A 6,270-nucleotide genomic window follows, 5' to 3' on the forward strand; every position below is an offset into this window, starting at 1 on the left:
CTGGTTAACATCATTAGTGATAAGACATGTTTATGGTAGAGATCCTTGATATGTGATGAAGTGGCTCTTTATCTCGATGGCTTTTGTCCAAAAAGCTATGTTCATTGTAAAACCATGGAGAAAATATCAGATAAACCCAAATTGAAGAAAAATATACAAAATATATTGCCAGTATGCATGTTTTATCAAGATTATTAAATACAAAGGATCTCTGAGAAAGTGTCACAGTCAGGAGGAATCTAAAGATACATCACTTGTAAATGTAACATAGTATCCATGGATGAGATCCTGAGACAAAAAAAGGACATTAATTAAAAACTCAGACAATTCCAACAAAGTGTGAACTTTAGTTAATAATAATATATCTTGGTTAATAATAGGGGAAAATAAATGCAGAATATAAAGAAACTCTATAATGTTCATTTTTGAGTTATCATTTTTCTGTAAAGGACCAGATAGTGAATATTTCCAGTTTTACAGACTATATTGTTTCAATTATTCAATTCTGTCATTAGCTTGAAAGCAGCCATCAACAACAGCACATAACCAAATGAACATGTTACTTGTTAAAATAAAATGTAGCCAGGACCGGTTTGGCTCAGTGGATAGAGTGTCGGCCTGCAGACTGAAGGGTCCCGGGTTCGATTCCGGTTAGGGGCCTGTGCCTTGGTTGCAGGCACATCCCCAGTGGGGGTTGTGCAAGAGGCAGCTGGTCGATGTTTCTCTCTCATTGACATTTCTAACTATGTCCCTCTCAATTCCTCTCTGTGTAAAATCAATAAAATATATTTAAAAAATGTATTTATATAAAGCAGTTCTATTTTTAACTTTTTGAGGAACCTCCATACCGTTTTCCAAAGTGGCTTCACCTATCTGCATTTCTACCAACAGTGCCAGAGGGTTCCCTGTCTCCACATCCTTGCAAACATTTGTTTGTTAATTTATTGATGATTCTGACAGGTATGAGGTGGTGTCTCATTGTGGTTTCAATTTGCATTTTTCTGACAATACGACAGTCCTAGAGGGCATTATGATAACTGAAACAAGTCAGTCAGAAAAAGACAAATACCAAATGACTTGACTTCACTTATATGTGGAATCTAAAGAGCAAAATAAATGACCAAACAAATTTGAAACAGACAGAGGTATAGAGACTTGAAGTGATAGTTGCCAGAGGAGAGGAGCTTTGAGAGACTGGGTGTGAAAGATGAAAGGATTAAGAAATACAGATTGGTAGTTACAAAATAGAGAACAGGATGTAAAGTACAGCAGAGGGAATATAGTCAATAATCCTATAAAATAAAAGCTGAATATGCAAATTGACCAAACAGTGAAACCACTGGTGGAAAGACCAACTGCTATGATGCACAGTGACCACCAGGGGGCAGACGCTCAATGCAGGAGCTGCCCCAGCCACAGGCCCCAGGCCAGCCAAGGCAGGTGCCAGTGAGAGCCCCCCCACCCCCATGCAATCACCCCACAGTCACCCCACAAATTGGTCCTGATCATTGGCCGGGCCTAGTGTACCATTTTCATGCACTGGGCCTCTAATATTATAATAACTATGAATGGTGCCAGTTGGGTACTGGAAATATTAAAGGGAACATTTTATAGAGCATAGGATTTTTTTACCTAATAAGCTGTCCATCTAAAACTAATATTCAAAATAATATTGAATGTAAATTACAAAAATTACAAAAATGAAACTTAATAAACATCCTATCTAATAAAAGGGTAATATGCAAATTAACTGCCACAGTGACACAAAGATGGTGGCTCCCATAGCCACAAGAAGGCGGCATCCAGTCTTCTCAGCCCTGCCAAAGTCCTCCAGTCATGGGGGGAGGGGTAGCCACAGAGTGGGCATCATGAGTGGCCTAACCGAATATTTGCTTCATCATCACGGATGGGCCCCCGGGCCATGGAGAGCCTCTGGGCAGTGGGTGCAGAGTGGCCAGGCCCCGCAGAGAGCTACTGGTGCATGGATTTGTGTGCAGGGCTACTGGTTATTTATGAAAGCAAATGGAAATGCAGATTTGGCTTAAAGGTTGCAGTTTTCCAGAACCTTCCCTAGATAATTATTTTTCTCCCATTTTTAGAAATGCAGAGATATCCTCTATTTTTAGAAAGCCTAGGAATATACCAAAAGCTATATACTGAGTGGCCAGATTATTATGATCTCTGAACGCATAATAATCTGGCCACTCAGTGTATATATAATATACATATATTAGAGGCCCAGTGAATGAATACATGCATGGGTGGGATCCAGCCATCCTGGCCATAGGGAGTGGACATGGGCAGTTGGCTGGCCTGCCTGCTGGTCGAATTCTTGGTTGAAGGGACAATTTGGAAATTAGCCTTTTATTATATAGGATATACACTGAATGGCCAGATTATGCATTCAGAGATCATAATAATCTGCCACTCAGTGTATATTATCCAGAACGCAGTTGCCCTGTTTGTTATTAGCTTTCAGAATATTGAGACAGCAACATTGCTGGAAGCTAGGGTCTTATAGTTGATATCAAACATCTCCTGTGGGAGACAAGTGTTAAAAGTAAAAATCTTCAGCCAGGGTTATTATGCCCCAGAGACTAAATACCCCATTTTAAAATACAAGTACTGCATCCCTTGCCAGCCTGGTTACCCCGAACTGTCACCCCTACAGGCCTTGGGGCCCCCATCTGTTCTCCCCTGCAGGCCTGATCACCCCCCAACTGCCCTCCCTTGCTGACCTGGCCACTCCTAACTGCCCTCCCTTGCTAGCCTGGTCACCCCTAACTACCTTAGGGGTAGTTAGTGTTAGGGATACAAGTGTTAAAAGTAAAAATCTTCAACCAGGGTTAATCTGCCCCAGAGACTAAATACCCTATTTTAAAATACAAGTACTAGAGTTAGAATGGGTAGTACAAGGATTTGCTATCCCCTTCAGTCACAAATGATAGAAAATAGCTCCTTCAAGACAAATAATAAATATGTATCTCTTCCCTTGAAATCAGACTTTTTCTTACTATTGGGAAAGCCTATATAATAAAGAGGTAATATGCAAATTGACCCTCACACCCTCACACAAGATGGCCACCCTCTGTGGTCTAAGATGGCTACCACAAGATGGCTAGCAGGGGAGGGCAGCTGGGGGTGACCAGACCTGCAGGGGAGGGCAATTAGGGGTGACCAGGCTGGCAAGGGAAGGTAGTTAGGGGTGACCAGGCTAGCAAGGGAGGGCAGTTAGGGGTGGCCAGGTCAGCAAGGGAGGGCAGTTGGGGGGTGATCAGGCCTGCAGGGGAGAGCAGTTGGGGGTGACCAGGCTGGCAAGGGATGGCAGTTAGTAGTGATCAGGCCAGCAGGAGAGGGCAGTTAAGGGTGACCAGGGTTGCAGGGGAGGGCAGTTAGGGGCAATCGGGCTGGCAGGGGAGAAGTTAGTTGTCGATCAGGGCTGGCAGAGTAGTGGTTAGGGGCAATCAGGCAGGCAGGCAGGCAGGAGAGCAGTTGGGAGCCAGCAGTCCTGGATTGTGGAGGGATATCCAACTTCCTAGACAGTTGGACATCCCTCAAAGGGTCCCAGATTGGAGAGGGCAAAGGCTGTGCTGAAGGATATCATTACATTTTATGAATTTCATGCACCAAGTCTGTAGTTATATATAAAGACCATCATATTCAATGTGTTCTTTGGTCACTTGCTTTCATCCTAACTCGATTGTGTTATTAAAATTCACTTAAGTAAATATTTGATCTTATACAACTTTTATTTTTACTACATGCATAGGCCTCCAATTTGTTGATTAAGAAAATTTTCAATTTTCTTAATATTCCTTTATTTTTCACACTGATGCTAACACCTATCATTGTCATTTATTTTTATTTTTATTTTTATTTTTATTTTTATTTTTTTTACCATTTGCTGTCTCTTTGATATGAAATTGCATCTCACTGTGGTGGTTTTACTTTATATTTTCCTAATTAATAATGTCTTACTCCAGAACAAGGTGAAGGAGCAGACTTTGCATAAGATATCACTGGTGACACAGCAAAATAAATGAGAAGACAGGACATTAAGATGGCTTGAAGCTTTTTTATAAAAATAGAATTTACCATTTTTTATTCACATTTTGTTGACCTGAGCTAGTCATTTACCCAAATCTGATATCAATGGGATGGGATATTATAAACTTCCATAGGATGGGAAAGAAAAATAATTCAAGTTAAGTGGACTGAATACTCCAATCAAATTAACTAAAAAGATCTTAACATTTAATTTCTTTGTTTTCATTATAACACACTTTCTTCAGCTATATCTAGTGACTTTAAAGCTATATTCCTTTATTACAATTTTTCTAGAACATAAATCTCCAATCTCCTGCATGGGGCAGATACAGGATCATGCTGAGAGCCGATGATGACTATCTGGTTGTCAAGGCATGTAGATAGGCAAACTAGTAATACTTTTTATGTTGTTTTTAAAACTAATAGGTAAAGGTATCTAATTGCCTCCAATTGTTTTGCCTTCCTATAATTCTGCAGCCCAATATTCAGATTGTTTCTTGGTTTCTTATCTGAAGGATATCATGGGGGAAAAAATCATAATCTAGTATTTTTCATGGGATTCAAAGAAAATATATATGTGAGATGTCCCCAGAGGATGCTAATATAAAATATTCACAACTTCATATTTTGTTGAATAAGAGGTTTCAAATTCCATTAAAGTGGTGCCTCGCATAAAGAACGCCTCGCACAGCGAACGCTGCACACAACGAACTTCATTTCATGATTCATACAACGAACTTCGTTTCACACAACGAAGTCGCCCGAGCTTCCACGACTGCTTCGCCCGAACTTCCACAATCACTGCCGATGTATTGCATCCTTCCGCGCAGGCACTGCAGGCAGTCGTTAGTCACTGTGCTTAACTTAAGCACGTATCGCGGCAATCGTTCTTCATTACGAATTAAATCACGCACGTATCACGGCAGTCATCCTTTTAAGTTAAACTCAATATTTTTTTTATATCATGGCTTCTAAAAAAAGCAGGAAGGTGATTTCAGGTTTTTCATGAAACCATCGGCCAAAAAGCAGAAAATGGATGAAGATGTGCAAGATTCGGTAGAGTCTACTTAGTCTGTCTTAAAATTTAAAAAATGTGTGTTTTTTTTTTTAAAAATTATGTTTTTAGATGTATCTAAATAAAAATAATAACAAAAAATTTATCTTTTTTTATGTCATCTTAGCATATTTTATGCTACAGAACGAATTATTTTTTTTAACATGTATTGTTATGGGAAAACGCGTTTCACATAACGAACTTTTCGCATAACAAACTTGCTCCTGGAACAAATTAAGTTCGTTGTGTGAGGCACCACTGTATTACATAGATTGATAAACTCAAAGATTTTAAAAACTGTGTTCTTTTTCAACATCATGATTTCAGGGCCTAGAGACAAAAAAACAAAACAAAAACAAAAACAAAAAAACAACAACAAAAACACTACATCATAGAAAGCATTTCAGGGATATTAAAAATGGCAGAGTAAGTGGATGCTGCACGGACACGCTCTCAGGAACAAACGGGGATTACAGCTAAATACAGAAAAAATCCAATGAAATATACAATGGAAAAGTTGCAGGAGAGAACCCTCATACCTAAGAACCAAAAGTGAAGACTGCATAGAGACTGGTTTATTTTGTATATTGGAAAAAAATAAATAAATAAGTAAGTAAGTAAGTAAATAATAATATTTTGGTTATATGGAAAATAACAATATTCTCAAGCTGTTTTTTCTATTTTGAATCAGGCATATTTATGACAGCCACCAGGTAACTAAGAAAGGTGATATACAGATCTACCTCTGGACGGCGGTAGATGCATAATTTAAGATGTAGAATGTGCTCCACCTGTTTTGGCTGCGTTTTTTCCCTTGTGCTCCTTTATGGGGAGCGTGCCCTTGCCTGTCTCACTTGCCCACACAGCTCTAGGGGTACAGAAAACCCGGCTTTAGGAAGGGTGTCTAATAGGAGCACTGGAGCCATGAGATAATACTTGGCTTTTATAGCTGAAATCAGAAACAAAAGTAAAAGAAAATATAAAGAGCCTGCATTGACTATACATAGTCACCTCATAGCAGCTAATCCTAGATGCTTTCTATGGGCTCTTTGTTTCTTTCTATTTCCTCTCACACATGACAGCAAAAGGCCTTCTTTTAAGCTTTTAATGTTTAAAAAAATAGACCGAACAGCTTAATCATTAACTTGATACTGCTCTACAGACTTTAT

This window comes from Pipistrellus kuhlii, unplaced genomic scaffold, assembly GCF_014108245.1.
Source record: "Pipistrellus kuhlii isolate mPipKuh1 unplaced genomic scaffold, mPipKuh1.p scaffold_m20_p_1, whole genome shotgun sequence".
NCBI classification, from domain to species: Eukaryota; Metazoa; Chordata; class Mammalia; order Chiroptera; family Vespertilionidae; genus Pipistrellus; species Pipistrellus kuhlii.